General features: G+C 38.2%; 1 protein-coding gene and 2 pseudogenes across 3 annotated transcripts in view; 2 read left to right on the forward strand and 1 right to left on the reverse strand.

Moving 5' to 3' along the window:
• The window catches only part of LOC308645891 (uncharacterized protein), a 400,184-nt gene that overhangs the window by 26,791 nt on the left and 352,384 nt on the right, over window positions 1-21,009 (reverse strand). The window lies entirely within an intron of this gene.
• Window positions 12,709-13,584, forward strand: LOC308645937 (olfactory receptor 7E178-like; annotated as a pseudogene). The gene has a single exon. The product of its transcript is annotated as an olfactory receptor 7E178-like (transcript).
• On the forward strand, window positions 14,687-20,871 carry LOC308645023 (olfactory receptor 7E24-like; annotated as a pseudogene). Its single transcript has 3 exons — window positions 14,687-14,694; window positions 15,558-15,642; window positions 20,055-20,871. The product of its transcript is annotated as an olfactory receptor 7E24-like (transcript).

A 21,009-nucleotide genomic window follows, 5' to 3' on the forward strand; every position in this document is an offset into this window, starting at 1 on the left:
TCTTTGTTTCATCTTTTCTTGGAGTGTGGATTCCAAACCAGGACACCCCTGGTTATTGTGTTCACATCAGTCCTCAGTAGCAAGTCAGAGCCTTGATTGTGCCCCCAGCAGGGGAGGCTTCTCACATATGCAGTCCTTAGTCATGACCAAGCAGGTAGTCAGCACAACCAAGAATGTGCTGATGGAGACAGGATGGGAGGAGGGATCCACATAGCACTTATTCATTATCTACAACATAAAATATAACTATGTTTGTTATCATTTCACTAATTTTTTGGATACCAGGGATTGAACCCAGGGGCGCTCAAACATGGATCCACACCCCCAAACCTTTTTATTTTTTTTATATTGAGACAGGGTCTCACTAAGTTGCTCAGGGCTTCACTAAATTCCCAAGGCTGGCTTTGAACTTGCCATCATCTGCCTCAGCCTCCAGAGCTGCTGGGATCACATGTGTGTTTCACCGTGCCCGCAGTCATGCATGGTGTTGGTATTATCTCTGGATTTCTTCCTATCTCAGGGGGCTTTTTCTGTTACTATAAAATTGTTTCTTCATTGTGAGAGTCCAATCAAGAGTTGGGATATCAACTCTGTGGTCTCACCTGTAAGGTGTTGTATATTTTATGGAACCAGATTTGGAGTACACGTTGGTATCCCATTCCCCCACAACTCTAGACCTCAGTGACATGCACTGCATTCATCTCCATGCGGGGTCCTGAGGACACAGAGCAGAACAGTCCAATCTCAGGACCTGCAGCATATAGTTAGAAGGTAGGCTAGAAAAACTGCAGTAAAATCTCGCCTTTACAAATGTATTCCTTCTCCCTCTTTACATTATTTTTGTAGACCACATATATGCTCTGATGTTTGATAATAGTGTTGCATTAGCCAGGGTCAGAATCAGGATAAGTATGTAGTTGTGAGAATGGGTAAAAATTTTCAGTTTAGCAAGATGAAAATTTTCTGGAAATGGATGATGGTAATGGTTAAACAACAAAGGGAATGTAACTGATACTACTGAACTATACACATAAAACAGGTAAAAATGGAAGTTGCTGTTTCCTGTATATTTTATCACAAGAAATAGAATCAGGCACAAATGGGTCATTCAAAACAAGGAAAAGAAACAAATTGAGTGAACAATACCCCAGAGCTTCCTTGAATAGAGGAAGAGACCATAACCTTGGGGATACTTATTTTCTCTTCTTCTTTTTCTACCTCTTCCCATGTGAGGAAGTCCTTAGAGATTAGTATAACAGAATACCTTGGCTAGTAACAAGCTCTGTGCATGGATCCTCCAAGTTTAATAAAATGAATCAGCCTGTGTCTCTAGCACTTGAGTTTGGTAGTTTAGAGGGCTCTGTACATGGTCTCCTCCTCCCAGGGTTGTCTGTAGCAGGAAGCTCCTACCTGACCCTGTGTGCCTATCAGTCCTGAGTAGTGACTCTGAGCCTTCAGGAGAACCTGATTAGGGTGTAACTTTGGATCCTCATTCTTTGTTCATGAGCCAGCAGGGAAGAAACTTAACCAGTATGTCTGAGGGAGACATTGGATAGGAAAAGGGCTGTCAGAAATATTGTTTCTACGTCATCAGGACAAATATGATAGTCTGGGTGGACAAATGAAAGGATATCAGTGTGCAAAACAAAGAGTTATGAGATCTGGTTTTTATATTCTTGGTTGTTTTGAGGGTGAGACATCCCACTCCAGCACTTACCTCCACTAGCTGTACTTCCAAAAGACACCTCATCCATTCTAGCAGAAAGTGGGTACCCCAAACTCTGTCTTCAGCAATCCAAGAGGAGTATAAAGGTGATCATGATGTTTAAGAGGAAAATAGCAGCACACATAGCTTTGTGATGCATCATCAAGGGCTTCCTAAATGCCAGGTTCAGAGCTGTGTTTCATGCAGCTTGGCTCATCTCAGAGTCTCTGCAGAGCCTTTCTTTAGTTACATGTGTTCACATTATTATATAGAAAATAAAAGAATATTATATTTATGAAAATTTTGCCAGGTTGTTAGGCAGAGATGAGTAAATCTGTTTGATTGAGGTGGTCTAAATATGGACACCAGGCTTCTGGGCAGGAGAACCCCAGCAGGCTGTTTCAGTGACAACCTAATCTGCCATTTCCACTCCTGTCATTCCAGAAGTGACCCTTTGCTCACTCTGCTTTTCATTGTGGGTGTTCCCAGAAGATCAAAGAGAGAGCAGTTGACATAAAAGCAACATCCCAACATGGGAAGAATAGATCAAGGGCATAGATCACAGGAAACAGGGGCACATAAAATTCAACACAGACCTCTCCCCACTGCAGGACACTCTGAAGCCCTCTCTATCCTCCTTGCTACTGGCCCACTCAGTCTCAAAGGAGTCAATGCCACCTCTTGGTTTCATTCCTACATAAGAAACTGGAGAGTTTTAAAGGGTTCTCCAGATGTACTGGTGGTAAGGGTCCTGGACCTCTGCTTGAAACTTTCTGATAATTGGGAAATAAGGGACAAGATTACTGCATCACACCCAGACAATGACTGCTGAATTTTTTTTGCATTATTATAGTTATACTATAACTAGTAATATAGTTATACATAATAGTGGAATACTCTGCGACTATTCATGCATGTGCAAAACAAAATTTTGTCCATTTCTTTCCCTGGGACCTCTCCTATCTCTTTCCTTCTCCTTCCCCCTGATTCTATTTTTTTACTTTAGTGGTCTTCTTACTATTTTTTTAATTGGTGCATTTTAATTCTACCCCAAAGTGGGATTCACTGGGGTGCATTTGTACATGCACTTAGCATCATTTGGTCAGTTTCATTCCCCAGGATTCTGCTTTCCCTCCTTCCTCTACCACCTTTGAGCCCTTTCCTCTATTCCACTGTCCTCCCTTCTGTTTTCCTGAGGCCCATTTTTATTTATTTATTTTTTCTCCAGCTTCCACATATGAGAAAAGACATTTGATCCTTGGCTTTTCAAGTCTCTTATTTCATGTACCATGAAGTTCTTATTTCACCCATTTACCAGCAAATTACATAATTTCTTCCTTTGTATGACTGAATAAACCTCCATTGTGTGTATTTACCACATTTTCTTTATCCATTCATCTATCGATGGACACCCTGTCTGGTTCCATAACATGGCCATTGCAAATCTCACTGGTACCAACACTGATGTGCCTGTGTCCCTATCGTATGCTGATTTTAGTTCTTTTGTGTAAATACCAAGGAATGGTATTGCTGGGTTACATGGTGTTTCCAATCCTACTCTTTTGGAAAATCTCCACACTGCTTTCCATGGTTAATGTTCTAACTTGCAGTCCCTGCCTTCTCTTTAGCCTTGGTTATTATTTGTGCTCTTGATGATTACTATTCTAACTGTAGGGAGGTTAAATCTCAATGTAGTTTTTATTGGCATTTCCCTGATTGCTAAGGATGTGGAGCATTTTTTTCACATATTTTTTGGCCATCTGTATTTGTTTTTTTGCTTTTATAAATGTGTATTTAGTTCATTTGTTCATTTATTTATTGGGATATTTGAGGGATTTGGATGTTAAATTTTTGAGTTATTTATGTATTCTGAATATTAATGTTCTGTCAGAAGAGAAGATGACAAAGATTTTTGTCCCATTCTATGGGGGCTCTGTCTTCCCCTTGACTATTTAATTTTGATCACTATCTATTGAATTTGTTATTTCTTCTCAGAGGGGAAGGTTGTTAGTATTTCTAAGACAACGTTGTCATCTGAGTTGATCTACTGGTGATACAACTGCATTGAATTAGTAATAAAGAGATAATGGATGCTCCCATGTGATTATCATGTGATGAATGTATTAAATAATGCAAAATAAAATTTAGATATTATTATTTATACTAACTATTAATTATAAGGGTAATCTCCTACCATTCAACCAAAATATGCTGTTGCCTGAAGTTACCATTCTCTAATTTCTGTTTTGAGGCAAAAGTTATATTTGATAATCATATGCCAGATATTTGGACAAGAATGACTAACTCTCTTCACCTCTGATTCTCTATTCTACCTTGCATGGCATAGAGGAATTATAAAAAATATCAAAGTGGCTGGGGTTGTAGCTCAGTTGCCTAGCGTGTGCAATTTCACAGATATTTTCCACATGTTCTGTATATAGTGGCAACTCCAAGATCCAGAACTAAAATTTTCTAACTTGTGCTCCAGTCTCCTATCTCCACTACTAGTGAAAAATGGAAATATTATTCCCAATGCATTATGAAATGTCTTCATGAGTTCTTGTGGAAGGATTATCACAAAACAGAATGCAGGGATATTTTTGATAGTATAACTGAAGAATACAATGATGTAATTGATAACAACCGATTTGATCAGAGTATCAAATGCAGATAATTAATATTAAAATTGAACATGCATCAATTATTGGAGGTCAAACAACTATCTCCCATAAATATGGCACATAGAAATTCTAACTTGTGTTATACAGACAGAGTCACAGGAAGTTTAAAGGATTGTTGCCACAATAAACTGACATACTAAATGATGTCCTTTTCCTGGGTAATGCTTTGTAAAGTACAAAGCTTTTGAGGTCAATGTATGTATTACACAAGGAGATATAAAACCACATGTCAATGGACACTAGTGTATTTGAGGGACAATAGGTGTTACTACTTAGATTAACTTTAGAAACTTTAAGGTAAGTTTGAAAGAAAAATGTCCATAGATACCTAAACCAATACTTCTATGGTAACATTGAGAGGAAAATAAATGAACCAAATTCATGATGGCAGTTGCTTCTGGGGAACAGATATACAGAGAATGAAACCATGAAGAGATACCAAGAACTCAAATGTCTAGAGGATAATTTGAATCTCCACAAAGTAGGAGTTTTATGCAAATATTAAAGTTTTATATGTTCTTGGAAGTAGTGGTATTATCAGTGGTGACTAATATTAATGGACCATTGTTTTAATGCCAGGGAATACTCAAAGGCAGCTGTTGTTAATTATGGTGTAAGAAATGACCATCGAGAGCTGGGTACAGTGGTGCACACCTGTAATCCCAGTGGCTTAGGAGGTTGAGACAGGAGGATCAAAAATTCAAAGCCAGACTCAGCAAAAAGTGAGGCCCTAAGCAAACAGTGATATCCTGTCTTTAAATAAAATAAAAAAATAGGACTCGGGATGTGGTTCAGTGGTTGAGTGCACCTGAATTTATTCCCTGATTCCTCCCACACCCAGGAGGAGGAAGAGGAGGAGGAGAAGAAGGAGGAAAAGAAATGACCATCAAGAACATCACCATGCAGACACTTTGATTGAATATGTTCACTTGTGACCAGATGTCTGGGCATTTATAGATACCCACAGGTAGATATGATGATAAATGGGGCTGAGGACCAAGACTCTATGCAAATTAAAAGAATTAAATAGAATATTTTTTTACAACAAACCTCTAAGGAGGTAATTATTTTCCCTGTTGTACAGCTGAAGAAGCTGTCAGCACATTTTCATAGTTCCTGAATTTTTTTCAACTTTTTCCTTTTAAGTCATAGTCTGATTGGATAAAATAATAAACCTAAGGGTAGTTGAAGTGAGAGAATTGCAAACCATGTATCAGGAAGAACTGGCCAGAAATGCATAGACTCATCATAAGGTTGGGACTCAAAATGCACTTTGTGATCGTCACTGCCACTAAAGTCCCCCACTTTTAAAAGTTGGGTGAAGCTTTCAGAAACCACATTCCTGTGTGAACAGGCCATTATTGAACAAAGAATAAAGGAGAAAAGCAAGCATATATCCTTGCTATGTTTCTTCATACTTTAGTATTTTGTATTCACTGATAGGTGCACCGTATACTAAAGTCACCTTTGTGTTAATAGATGTCAGATATGCATTTAAATAAGCCATTTTTTGAAATGTTGATGTTCACCAATATAAAAAAAGGACATATATTAAATGTTTTTTTTTAAATATATTTAGTTGTAGATGGACACAATGCTTTATTTTCTTTATTTCGTTTTATGTGATGCTGGGAATCAAGCCCAGGGTCTCACAAAAACTAGGCAAGTGCTCTACCATGGAGTCACCACCCCAGCCCCATATTAAATGATTTTTAAGAAACAAAAATAAAATATGAATGAGTGACAAATTATACCCACAAAGGAAGGTAATCAGAAAACAATAATGAAGAAAAACTTCTTGGAGAAAACTGGTATCTAATAATGTTTCCTGATTATGAACTATCAACATAGATAAAGTGTTTAGATAATGTTGTCCTAGATCATAGAAAAGTGTTTATAAACATTAAATATGCTGATTTAAGGGAAGTACTACTACCTTAGAAAAATAAGGTGTATTCAATTGTTTGAATTGCCTTTTATTGGGATTTTTTCCTTAAGCAAGTAAGAATATTTAGTAGCTATATTATCTAAGGAATACTTTGTTTTTTACTGTGTTTATGAAATAGCTACCTCTGATATTCTTGGTTTTCTGATATCACTGAAAAATAATATCTAAATAATAATAATAAAGTAAGCATGCATAGAAATATATGAAAAACAAAAATAAACAAGGAAACAGTGATAACACATTTGTGTTGATTACAAATGATAAATATTGTTGAAGTTTATGGAAACCAAATGTGAATACATGTCAATACTTGAATTAAAACTATGTACAGAGTATTGTATGTCTGTTTATTTGAATCACTTTTCCAAACAGTTTTTCCTGTTTCAAAAGATGTCCAAGCAATATGGAAGCATTGAATCTAACATGTCTCAGAATTCCTTCTCATGGCACTTTCAAAGGACCCAAACTAGCAGCCCATCCTGTTTGGACTGTTCCTGTCCATGTACCTGGTCACAGTGCTTGGAAACCTGCTCACCATCCTGGCCATCAGCTCTGACTCTCACCCCCATACCCCCAAGTACTTCTTCCTTCCCCATTTCTCTTTGGCTGATATTTGCTTTATCTCCACCAAAGTCCCAGAAATGATTGTGAACATCCAAACTCAGATCACAGTCAGTCATCTTATGTAGACTGCCTGACAAAGATGTCCTTTTTTATCTTTTTCATAAACATGGATAATATGCTTCTGACTGTGATGGCTTATGACTAGATTGTGGCCATCTGTCACCCCTTGCATCACTCAGTCATCATGAACCCTCACCTCTGTGGCTTTTTAGTTTTCGTGTCTGTTTTGTTTATCCTTTTGGAATCCCAGCTCCACCACTTGATCATCTTACAATTTTCCTACTTTAAGATCATTGTAATGTTTTGAGCAACTAATAAAAAAAATACTGTACAGTGATTAACACAATTCAGATGTCCATCAACTTGGGAATAGCCCCCAAACCTATTGTTCAGTGAATAAAAGTTACACTTTAAAAGGTAAAAATAAAAGATGTGGACATTTCAAATTTCTTTTGTGACCCTTCTCAACACCTTAGTCTTCCTTGTTCTGATACATTTACCAACAATATAGTCATGTATTTTATTGGAGTCATCTTTGGATTTTTCCCCATCTCAGGGATCATTTTCTCTTACTATAAAATTGTTTCATCCATTCTTAGAAATCCATCTGCAGGCGAAGAGTACAAAGCCTCCTCCACCTGTGGTTCTCACTTGGCAGTTGGTGGCTTATTTTATAGAACAGCCATCGGAGTGTGTCTTGATTCTGCTACCTCACATTCTCCCAGAACAGGTGTGGTGGGCCTCAGTGTTATATACTGTGGTCACCCCCTTGTTGAATCCCTTCATCTACAGCCTGAGAAAAAAAGACATTTAAGGTGCCCTTAGGAGGATCCACAGGAGGATGGTCTAATCTCACAATCGTTGACATCCATTTTGAATGTAGGTTGGAGTTGGCAGCAAAACTAAACAAGTAGACCTATTAGCCATTCCTCCTGCCTTACATCATTTTTTGTTGATTTTTTACTTAATTTTTCATTGTATTTAATAGTAAAATGGTCATTGTCGGTGTTGGGATACAGAGGAGTGAAATTTTTTCAATGTACAAAGTTTTGGTTTTGGAAGTTAAAATATTTCTAAAAATGGGTGTTGATTATAGCTGCACAACAAGGTGAATGGGTTGAATACATAGTGCACATGAAATGTTACAGTTTTGATAGATATCTCTTTCCACAATAAACAACAAAAATAAAATACAGATAGCTCTTTTAAAAACAAATAGGGCTAGGGATATAGCTGAGTGGGGAGAGTGCCTGCCTCACATGCACAAGGTCCTGGGTTCAATCCCCAGCACCACAAAAATAAATAAATAAAATAAAAGTAAAAATGAATAAAAACTAAAATCCAACAAATAGCCCATAGAACTTCCTTTTGAACAGAAAGTATAAGATAACAATTTTGGTGGGCATTCATTTTTTCTTCTTCTTCATCCCCCTCCCCTTCCTTCTCCTCCTCCTCCTTTTCTTCTTCTTTTTTCATTTTCTCCACTAATATAAAGAAGCCCTTAGAGATTGGGCAACATGGACAAATTTTGCTAATTATGACCTCTGTGCATTGAACCTCCATTGTTATGCTATGATAAATAATTGCCTGCGCCTCCAGCCCTTCAACTTGGTGGCTCCAGCTGAATGTGCTCCATACCTGTGTCTCCTCCTCTCATGGTTGTTTGGGATCAGGAAGCTCATATGTGACACTGTGCTCATATCAAGCCTGAAGACAGAGACAGAGCCTTCACTGGGCACAAGAGAGGCCAGCAGCATTGGATCTTCCTTCCTTAGTCATGACCGAGCAGAGAAGCAGCTTAAACCAGTAAGTGCTGAGGGTGATGGTGGATGGAAGAGGGCCTGTTGGAAGTGCTGTTTCCCCTTCTTTAGGTGTAAGAGTGAGTTTGTGCAGACAGATGGGAGGAGGAGTATGAGGCTGATGTTCGGACTTGTGTTGGAGCCCAGACTCATTCACAGTCCAGCTCTCCTCTCACATTTGTAACTCTGGCTGTGAACTTCCCACCGTCAGTGGGTCCCTCTGTACTGTGACCTATGTACACAGCATGATTACAAAGGGGAAGGTGGCAAGAAGAATTGCTGTGAAAAATGCCATGCACCATGCTGGAGGGCTTGTTGAGTGTTAGGCTCTGAGCTAAGTTTGGCAGCTCTTTCCATTTCATGTCAGCTGCATAGTAGGCCCCAAGCCATAAGTACACACACTATTTCCACAGAAAGAGGAATTACAGCATTTTAAAATTTATTTTTTTAGTTACATACAGCACCAGGATACAGCATTTTGAGGTAACAACTCTCAGATTGTTAGAAAAGAAGGAAGAGGGTTGGATTGGTCTGCCTGAACACAGACCAGGGCATTAATGCTAGGATATTCTGGGAGTATTTTCCCCTTAAAAACCTAAGAGGACTTTCCTCTTCTCTGTCACTTCAGGAAGACACCCCTTGCTCTCTGTGCCTTTCCCTTTGGGGGTTCCTGATGAGTCACAGAGGAGAGCAGTAGGGGACATACACCCACCCAGGTCCATCAAGTATGGGAAGGACAGGTCAGGATCACAGAAAAAGATCACAGAAAGAACAGCACATGACCAAGCAGCACAGATTTTCCTCTCTCTCCTCTCTGGGATATCCTTGCAGCTGTCCAAATCTTTCTGCCATCTTGTAATCTATCCACTCCATCTCAAAAGTTGTCATAGAGTTTACTGTTGATTTTCTTCCTACTCAGGAAATTGACCAGAGTTTAAAAATATACCACAGGGACTCCTATGGTTTAGATCTCTGGATATCTGCTTGAAACTTTACAATGTCTGGGAAACAATGAAAAGTTCCATGTATCAGACCCAGAACCCGACAATTAATGTTTGAATCTGTCAGTCCCCCCTTGTATTGGACCCTCCAATGCAAAACAGGGCAGGTACTTATCATCTCTGAAACTCAGCATTGTCACACTGAAGAATGATTAAACAGATATGGGTGTGCCTTGGATGATTGTTATTTGATAAATGTACAAATAAGAATGTACAATTTAGATATTTTTACTTTTTAATGATAGGGTTAATCTGCATATCATTCAACTATAATATCCTGTTATTTGTAGTGACTATTTCCCTGTTTCTGAAACAAGACATGTCGTTTTGTCCTCGTACAAATATAAGCCATGTTGTTTGGAGAGGTATGCCAATTCCCTTTCATTCCTAATTCTGCAGTATAAGACACCTTGTTTTCCACAAAGAAATCATCAAGCAAGGTAAAACTATGTTAAACATTTCCTAGACTCTTCCTTGGTTCACAAAAATTGGTCACAATATGTCATCAACACTCCTGGTTTTTTTCCTGTCCGCACTTTCTTTCCTTTCAGGAATGTCCAACAGAATAACTCTGAGAGAAAACCAAGAACTATAGCTCTTCTTTGTGCCTGTATCTTGAACACATGAACTTTAAATTGTTATTCACCAGCGTCTACATTATTCAATGTTTCAAATGTAATTTGGGGGATATTTGTGGGTATTAAAAAAAAGGAGAAAGAGAAATGGATAAATAATCTTTATGTCTGAACTGATTCACACTTTGGAGTCACTGACTTTTGACAATTGTCTTCATCAATAAACCCACTGTTTCCATTAAAATGAAAAAAATTATTAGGAAAGAATAATACAATGACCACATATTAATTAGGTTCCAAATTTCCCTTACAGGATTTATACATGGGTGTTTTTGTACCTGTTTTCAATAATCAGTCTGTGCTCTGAGAGATGGGAAGATTTGTACCCATTCTGCATGTAATAGGATTTTGAAAAGATTGTCCCAATTCCTTACTCCTATCCCAGGTCACTGTCCCCTCTACTGGAGTCAAATGGAAATATTACTACTTACCCAAGAGGAAATTTCTTAGCCAATTATCATGCAAGGGCTATCACTAGATACCCATAAGCAACATTTCTGACAGTACACATTTAACTGTAATAGGTTGTTGTATTATGTTGATTGCCACAGCCTAAGGGGCTCCGCCCACGCGACCCAGCCAATCGGCCTCAAGAGCAGGAGGGGTGGGGGAGGTTGAGAGGCTTGTGGGAAGCCGGTGGTGGCAGTTGGGCTCTGAGGGTTTTCCTGAGGAGCTGTGTGGTGTGGTGTGTGTGTTCTAAAAATAAAGTTTGTTTCTTTTGACAAGTGGCTCAATTAGGACTCATTTTTTATTGAGACAACCAACATAGGTTATTAATAGTAAAATACAACATGTATCAATTACTGAAATTCAAGTTACCAATTCATGCCCACATACTATGTAGAATTTCTTATTTGCATGAGACACAGGATTTTGAAAAGATTGCCCCAATTTGTGTATTAAATTATGTTTCTCCTTTAGGTAATGCAGTAGCATTAGTGAAAACATACTTCACAGAGAGACTTAAGTGTACGTATAGAGGTACACTGTACATTTGAGGGACCATGGATGTTGTATTGTACACTACCTATTTAAGATTCAGGTACTGTTGAGGTGAATGCTGAAGAGAACTGCCTATGGAAACACAAATATGTATGGACATTGTATATTGACATAAAAATAAGACCACTTAATCCTGGTAGCACTTTCCTTTGGGTGGCAGATATGCAGGAAAATGGAATTATGCAGAGATAATCAAGTACAAATTTCATAAGTGGTAATTCAATCCCCTATAAAATATTAGTTCTAAAGCACATATTGCTAAATGTTTAATATTCTAACATGGGTAGTGCTTATTATTGATGATAAAAATGAAGAATATTGATGGCAATTTCTAAATGTCAGAAAATGTTATAGGCAGTGGTTCCCAAAATTGATGTAAAAAAGGATCACACTAATTTCAAATGCAAGTATTTTAACTAAATTGTCTTTAATCCAATGTCAGGGATCCTAATATTTTTAAATATTCACAGGCCAGTTGTATCACAAATAAGACTGAGTACCACTAGTGTTTGGTATTTAAAAACACCTTAAGTATTTTTACAATAGCACTTATTAGAAAAGTAATGATTTTATCATTCTACAGATGAGGAATTGATGGCCCAGGTATGCTTATGTTATTTCAAGAATTTTTTTCTTTTTCATTTATTTTCCAAGTTAAATCAGTATGATCTGAAAACATAAGAACACTAAATTATATTCAAGTAGCTCAGTTAAGAGAATTGGAATCCAGGTATTAAATTCCAGGTACCAGGAAATATTGATGTGAAAATCTATTAAATGACATTTTTAAAAGGGCTGGAATCAAACTTGAATTTCAAGTTCTTCCCTGATTTTATAGTCTTCAACTGTATCTATGAGAGATTACGGGAAAGGAAGTGAATTAATATTCCCAGGCCACAGCAGGGGAGGGGAAATAAAAGAACTGACCTTCTTTGCCAGACATGTTACTGTAATTGTGTGGGGTTGATACAAATCAACCTGCATAAAATAAAAATTTTGAAAGTGCTTCTTAGCATATTGGTACAGTGTCATCATTGATAGATACAGTGCCCAAAAAATTTTGTGTTCATGGTCGTTGGCTACATGACTGCTTTCTGATATGAACTATCAGCTTTAGCTGGCTGGTGAGATAATGCCATCCTATCCCTTATCTAGTGTTTTAAATATTATAAGCTAAAGGAATTTGAATTAACGTTTGATTACTTGGTGTCTCTGCTTATCTAGTTTCTTTGTCCAATACTCTTTTCTTTTTCAAAAGGTGCCCAAGCAAAATTAAACTGAAAAACCTAACATCTGTAACAGAATTTCATCTCATGGCACTCTCAGAGGACCCAAACCTGCAGCCCATCCTCTTTGGCTTGTTCCTGTGCATGTACCTGGTTTGGGTGCTCGGGAACCTGCTCATCATCCTGGCCTTTAGCTCTGACTATCGCCTCCACACCCCCATGTACTTCTTCCTTTCCAACCTGTCCTTGGCTGACATCAGCTTAATCTCCACCACGGTCCCAAAGATGCTCATGAACATCCAAACTCACAGCAGAGCCATCTCCTATGTGGGCTGCCTGACACAGATGTCCATTTTTATCATTTTGGGATGTAGGGATGACATGCTTCTGGACCATGATGGCCTATGACCAGTTTGTGGCCATCTGTCACCCCCTGCAATACTCAGTCATTGTGAACCCTCACCTCTGTGGCTTTTTAGTTTTGGTGTCTGTTTTGTTTAGCCTTTTGGAATCCCGGCTCCACAATTTGATTGTCTTACACTTTGCCTACTTTAAATATTTGGAAATTTCTAATTTCTTTTGTGAGGCTTCTCAAGTACTGAATCTTTCTTGTTCTGATACCTTTACTAAAAATGCAATCATGTATTTTGTTGGTGCCATCTCAGGATTCCTTCCTCTCTCAGGCATCTTTTACTCATACTACAAAATTGTTTCCTCTGTTCATCAAGTGGGAAGTACAAAGCCTTCTCCACTTGTGGGTCTCACCTGGCAGTTGTTTGTTTATTTTATGGAACAGCGGTTGGAGAGTATCTTGCTTCTACTCTATCACAATCACCCAGAAAGATTGCTGTGTTCTCACTGATGTATGCTGTGGTCATTCCTATGCTGAATCCTTTTATCTACAGCCTGAGGAACAGGGACACTAATAATGCTCTGTGGAGGCTGCACAGCAGGACAGTGTAATTTCAGGCATGCAGCTTTCATTTGGAATATATGTTGGAAAAAGCAGCAATGGTAAACATCTAGATTTCCATGTAACTTATGCCTCGTTGCGATAACATTATTTTTGTAGTCTGATGATTTTATTTCTTCATCATGTTTCTTAGTAGAATGGTGTTTTCCTGGGCTAGGATAAGGAGGAAGTGTTTTTATAAATGGGTACAAAGTTTCAGTTTGGGAAGATGAAAAATGCCTGGAGATTGTTGATGGTGATGTTTGCATGAAAGAGTGGATGCAATTAATGCCACCCAACTCTGCACTTCAACATGAATGAAAGGAAAATCAGTAAAATAGAGGAAGGATAATGGGGGAGAGAAGAGGGAAGGGAAAAGTCTAGGACAGGGACTGAAATGGAGCAAACAGATTCCATGCATGAATGATTTTGTCAAAATGAATTCAACTACTCTGTGTAATTATTATGCTCTAATCATTTTTAAAATCAACGCAATAAACAGTGGAAAGTACACCCAAGTATACTCTTGAGTATAGGAAGAGCCCAAAACCTATTGTAGATGTTCATTTCTCTCTTCCACTATTATGAGAAAGTCCTTTATACATTTCAATATTGTGGCTCAATTTGACAGATTGTGAGTTCCTGAGCCCCCAAGCTCATATGATAGTAAAAAGGTAGCTTTGCCTGTTTCCTTGTAGTTTGAAGATTTCAGTCGATTGCACTCCATACCTGTGTCTCTTCAACCATAGTTTTCTGTATTAGAAAGCTCCTGTCTGTCCCTATATTCAAGTCAATTGTTAGGATGGAGGCTGAGCCTTCATTAGGCACCTGTCACGGGGTGGATGTCGGAACCATAGTTCATATTCATGGCCCAGCAAAGAAGTATCACAACTCATTCAGTGCCCAGTTGATGATGAATGGAGAAAGGCGATCGGAACCATTGTTTTAGTCATGCAGACTAATGTGAAGTTTAGGCATTGAGATGGGAAGACACCAGTATGCAAAGTTTCAGCTGTTATGAGTTGTGTGAATGTGGGTATTTGGTTATGTTGGGGGTCCTAAGAATCTCATTCAATGTTTCCATTTCCTTCCACACTTGGAACATCATCCATGATGGCAGAGTATGGGTCCCTGTAAACTGTTTCCCAATTACTGTGAAAAGATTATGAAAAATGAGGCCAAAGAGAAAGAGAAGAGTACCCACAACACTATGAACAGATATTGAGGGATACCTAAATGTCAGTATCAGAAATGTGTTCTTTGTATCTTGCGTCATTTCATCTGCATAATCTAACATTTCAGCTCCTATGTTATATTATAACCATCAACATCATCATCATCATCATCATCATCATCATCATCATCCATGAAAGAAAGAAGCACCACATTTTTATGTAGCTAATACCAGGTAGTCTGCTAGAAAATAGAAAAGCCATTTGGTGTGTCTGATTATAGATACAGGGGATCTTGACAGGAGAATACTGGAATGTTGCCCACTGGACAACCCACCCAGCAATTTCACTTGCCTCTTTCTCCATAATAAATAAATAAATGAATAAATAAATAAATAAATAGTCCCTTTCTCATTGTGTCCTTCCTTTTTGGGATTACTGGTACACCAAAAGGGACAGCAGTGGTTGGTACCTTCTGAGTCAACTATAGGAATGACAGAAATAGATTCCAGGCTAAGACCACAGACAGAGAAGATAAGCAGTGAGCAGCACTCATTGCTCTTTCTGCTACTCCAGGACAACCTCACTGTGGTCCTCATACCCCTCCATTCTTACAGCCAGCCCACTCAATATCAAACAAAGACATTAGAGGCAGGATTTTTACAACATTCCTACTCAAAACTGGAATTTAGAATTTAGAACTGCTCACTGTACCTACCTGTGATTTAGAATTTTGGATCTTAGCTTTAAAATGTTGATGGTTGAAAGCAATGAAAAAGTTTAGTGCATCAAGTGCAGAGTTTGAGAATTAGTTGTCAGAACTATGAAGTAACACAAAATCTAACAGGTGGCTCAGAATTCCTCCTCCTGGGCCTCTCAGAGGACCCAGACCTCCAGCCGCTCCTCTTTGGACTGTAGGAACCTGGTCACAGTGCTTGGGAACCTGCTCATCATCCTGGCTGTCAGCTCCGACCCCCACCTCCACACCCCCATGTACTTCTTCCTCTCCAACCTGTCCTTGCCTACATCTGCTTCATCTCCACCATAGTTCCAATATAATTGTGGGCATACAAACTTACAGCAGCGCCATCTCCAGATGTCTCTTTTTATCATTTTGGATGCATGGATGGTAGCCTTCTGACTGTAATGGCCTTTGCCCAGTGTGGCCAACTGCATTTCCAGCCTACTATGAATTCATGCCTCTGTGTTTTCTTAATTTTAGGGTCACTTATTTTAAGCAGCATGAATGAATTGCATTGTAATCTCCCTGCTTTTAACATGTGGAAATTTCTAATTTCTTCCACAACCCTTCTCAACTTTCAATCTTTCCAGTTTTGACATCTTTAATGATAACTCTGTCGTGTGTTTATGTTGGTGCCATCTCTGAATATCTTCCCACGTCCAGAATCCTTTTCCCTTCTCTAAAACTTTTCCTCCATTCATATGATCCCATCATCAGAACAGAGGGGAAAAAAACCCTGAGGGTCTCAACTCTCCATTGTTCTCTTATTTTATTTTATGGAACAGGCCTTGGAGTATACTTTGATTTAGCTGTATTATGTTCTCCCAGAAAGGGTGAGATGACCTCAATGATATACACAGTGGTCACACCCATGCTGAAACCCTTCATCTACAGCCTGAGAAATAGGGACATTTAAAGTGCCTGGATGCACAGCAGGATGGTCTAATCTCAGGACTGGTGCATTAATTTGGAATGTAAGCTAGAAAACACAGCAGGGATGAATTTAAACATGTAAATGCTGTCTACTTGGACCATTGTTTTTTTTAACATTTTATGGCTTTTCTTCCTTATCATATTTCATAGTAAAATGGTGGTTACCAGAGACATGAGATATGAGGAGTGAAGAGTTTTTAAATGGGTATAAAGTTTCAGTTTAGAAAAATGCAAAATTCTGGAAATGAATGATTGCTATGGTCTTATAATGTTATGAATGTAATTAATGCAATTTAACTGTGCATTTAGCAATGATTAAAATGGTAAGTTTTTGTTAAGCATATTTACCACAATGTAATTTAAATAAAAGTAGATGAATCATAATAAAAGAAATAAAACATGTAAATAGGAAACATCCTTCTCCTAGGAAGATGCCCAAAATATTTGTGGATGTTCATTTTCTCTTCTGTTTCTTACTTCACTTGTATTAAGAAGTCCTTGGAGATTTAGAAAACATGGAATAATTTGACTAATTATGAGCCCTGTGCATGGAACCCTAAGGTCATATAATAAATAGTAATAGTCACCCTATGTCTTCAGTTTTTCAGTTCAATGGCTCCAGTCCAGTTGGCTTCATACCTGTGTCTGATCCTTCCATGGTTTTCTGCACCTGGAAGCTCATATTTATCACCGTATTCATATCAATCCTGAGCACGGAGCCTGAGGCCTCCACTGGGTACCAGGCAGAGGAGGGGCATTGGATTCTCTTTGTCATGACTCAGCATAGACTCAGCACTACCCAGTAAGTGCTGGGGGAGAGGATGGATGGAGTAAGGACTCTCTGGAGTGATCTTTCCCCATCATTAAGACAACATGACAGTGTGGGGTAGATAGATATGAAAATTAAAAATATGCAGAATATCAGCTACTTTAACTTTGAAGTTAATGTTCCTGAAAGTGGGGGAGGTGCCAAAAAATCTCATTCAAAGTTTTGATTTCCTTGCACATCGTTCTATGCATGGAAGTAGAAATTGGGTCCTGTGAACTTTTTCCTAAGCATTTCAAATGGTTTATGAAGGTGATGAGGGGGAAGAGATTGGCAATAATTGTATCATGAACTGATATTGACAGTTTCCCAAAAGGGAGTCTCTAATCTCTATGTTCAGTGTAGCATGTTTCATTTCATATACACAGTCTTCTGCAACTCAGAAGCTCCACCAACATTATTATTTTACCAAAATGGAAAGACAGCGTTTTTATGTAACTTCATAATTTGTGTTTAGATATAAAATAATGAAGCCATGATTGAATTGAGCTAAGTATCACAGACAACAAGCATTTACCCAAAATACTCTTGAAAGGTTTTCCTTATAACAACCCACACAGCTATTTCAAATACCAAGAAAAATCCCTGATACTCACTGTGCTCTTCGAATTAAGGTTCCAGGTGGATCACACAGGTCAGTAATGGTTGGCCCCAGCTGCCTCCATTATAGACGGGATGGCTGAGCTCACAGGCAAAGGTTAATGTTATGGAACTAAAGTGTGGATTTCCTCTTATCCCAAACCGCTGTCTTCTCTACTGGAGCCCACTGGAAATATCTCTCCTATACAAGAGGAAATATCATAGTAATTATGCAGGGGCTCATACTAGACATACCTTGGGAATATTTTTGACAATACATCTTAACAAAAATAAGTTGTTTGTTAAAGACACGTTTTTATTTAACCAAAAAATGTTCCTGATTAATAGAACACCTGGAATGCGCATCAACTACTAGAATTCAAAAAAACTGTCTGCCACCCACACATTATGTGGAAATCCTCATTTGTATGATATGGACTCAGCACAAGATTTTGGAAAACTGGTCATAAAAATAAGTTGACAAATTAATTGTTATCCCTCAGGTAATGGAGTGCATCAGCTAAGACTTTTGAGGTTAAGGAAGGTGCTTCACATGTTGATCTAAACTACTAAATTTCAGGGGCAATAAGTGATGTGTTGTAGATGGCTTGAATGAACATTGGGTTTTTTTCAAGTAAGTCTTAAAGAAAAATGCAAATGGATATTGAAATCAAAACTAACATGAAAATATTGACAAAAATATGCACACTGAATTTATAGGAACAGTTTCTTTGGTGGAATAGGCATACAGAAAATGAAATCATGCAGAGATATTAAGAACCACATTTTATATGTAATAATTTAAATCCTTTTAAAATATTGATTGTAAAGCACATATTACTAAATGTTTATTTTTAATATGGGCAGTAGTTATTGTTAATAGTCACAGAAAATCACACTAATAGAGCATTTTCAGAATGCCAGCAAACATTCTAAGGCTGTGATTCTCAACCCTGGTATAAGACAGGATGACCAAGATCTTCACTAGCTGATATTATAATCAAACTGATTTTAATCCAGTAACAGGGCATCTTGGTATTTCAAAATATTCACTAGTAAATATTATAAATGAGACCAAAAACTGCTACTTCATGTGATTTAAAAAAATATTTTAAAGCATTTCAAAAATAACACATAAGCTAGTAAATTATTTTACCCAGTTTAGATGTAACTAAATGGTCTAGATGTGTTTAAATAATTTCCTACAGTTTTCTGTTGCGTTTTTCCCAATTAAATGACAGTGTGACTTGACAAAGGAATGAACCTGAGCTGCCTTCAAGTAGCTGATGTAGGAGAATTATAATCCATTTACCAGGAAATATTGATATGAAAATCTACTAAATGGTATTAGAAGTATCATATCCCAAACTTCGGTTCTGTGTGTTCCCTAATGCTAAAGTCCTCAAACATATTTAAAAGGGTTTATGATCAGAAGAACAAAGAAGCAGTGTACCTAAGCCATTACAAAGTTTTTAGAAAGCAAGGAATAGATTTCTTTAGTAGATATTGAGGGAAGACATATAGAATTGACAAAATAAACATATACACAACAAGAAAATTTAAAAGTGCTAATATTTCATTATCAGTGGATCATTGATGGGGCAATGTGCCCCAAGGCTGATGATATTGGTTATGTACATTCATCTTAAACATATTAATAAAAATTAGAGTCCAACACAAATAATGATTCAAGCTATCTATTACATTAGTGTTGAAATACATACAAAATTTGAGTGAGGAAATAGAATGTACGAGAAGCAGAAAAACTCAGGGGAAATAAGTAGTGCATAATGCTTTCTGATGTAAATGATCAAATTTAGTGTACTAAAATAAGTGAAAAAAGAAAGAAAAGGTGGAGGGAAGGAATTCCATGAAAATAGAAGAGGTATCAGAGAGTAGAGGAAGGGGATTGAGGGAGAGAAAGAAAGGACTGGGAAAAGGAGGAGCCAGGGACTGAGCCAGACCCAGCTCTCCTTCCTGCATATGTGAATATACCACAGTGAATCTCACTTTTACTTATATCCACAAGACAGACATATGCGTGGTGTTTAAATATTCTAGGCTAATGTAATGGGTAACATTGTGTTCATTCTTGCATGTATTTATTGGTTTCCTTTTTCCAACACACTTTTCTTTTTCAAAAGGTGTCCAAGCAAAACTGAACTGAAAAATCTAACACTTGCCTCAGAATTCCATCTCATGGCACTCTCAGAGGACCCAGACCTGCAGCCTGTCCTCTTTGGACTGTTCTTATCCATGTACCTGGTCCCATGCTTGGGAACCTGCTCATCATCCTGGCTGTCAGCTCTGACCCCCACCTCCACACCTCCATGTACCTCTTCCTCGCCAACCTGTCCTTGGCTGATATTGGTTTCATCTCCACCACAGTCCCAATCATGATTGTGGGCATCCAGACTCAGAGCAGAGTCATCTCCTATGTGGGCTGCCTGTCACAGATGTCTTTTTTCTCATTTTCGGGTGCATGGATGATATGCTTCTGACTGTGATGGCCTATGACCACTTTGTGGCCATCTGTCACTCCCTGCATTACCAATTATCATGAACCCTCGCCTCTGTGGCTTTTTAGTTCTGGTGTCTCTTTTGCTTAGCCTTTTGGAATCCCAGCTCCACAATTTGATTGCCTTATACTTCACCTACTTCAAAGATGTGGAAATTGCTAATTTCTTCTGTCAACCTTCTCAGATACTTAGTCTTATTTGTTTTGATACCTTTACCAAAAATATCGTCATGTATACTGTTGGTGCCATCAATGGCTTTCTTCCTGTCTTAGGGATCTTTTTTCTCTTATTATAAAATTGTTTCCTCCATTCTGCGAATTCGATCCTCAGGTGGGAAGTACAAAGCCTTCTCCACCTGTTGGTTTCACCTGGCAGTTGTTGGCTTATTTTATGGAACTGCTATTGGAGTGTACCTTGCTTCAGCTGTATCAGACTCTCCTAGAAAGATTGCTGTGTTCTCCGTGATGTACACTGTGGTGACCCCCATGCTGAACCCCTTCATCTACAGCCTAAGGCATTTAGAATGACTGTGCCATAGGACAAAAGAATGCTGTTTTTCACTTGAAGTCATTTCATAGAGGGTGACATGGACAGGACACTCACACCACAGCCAAGGAAAAATTTACAATACGTGACATGTTAAAACTGAGGGTAGCATGTAATTT

This window comes from Spermophilus citellus, assembly GCF_964194105.1.
Source record: "Spermophilus citellus genome assembly, chromosome: 3".
In the NCBI taxonomy this organism is placed as follows: domain Eukaryota; kingdom Metazoa; phylum Chordata; class Mammalia; order Rodentia; family Sciuridae; genus Spermophilus; species Spermophilus citellus.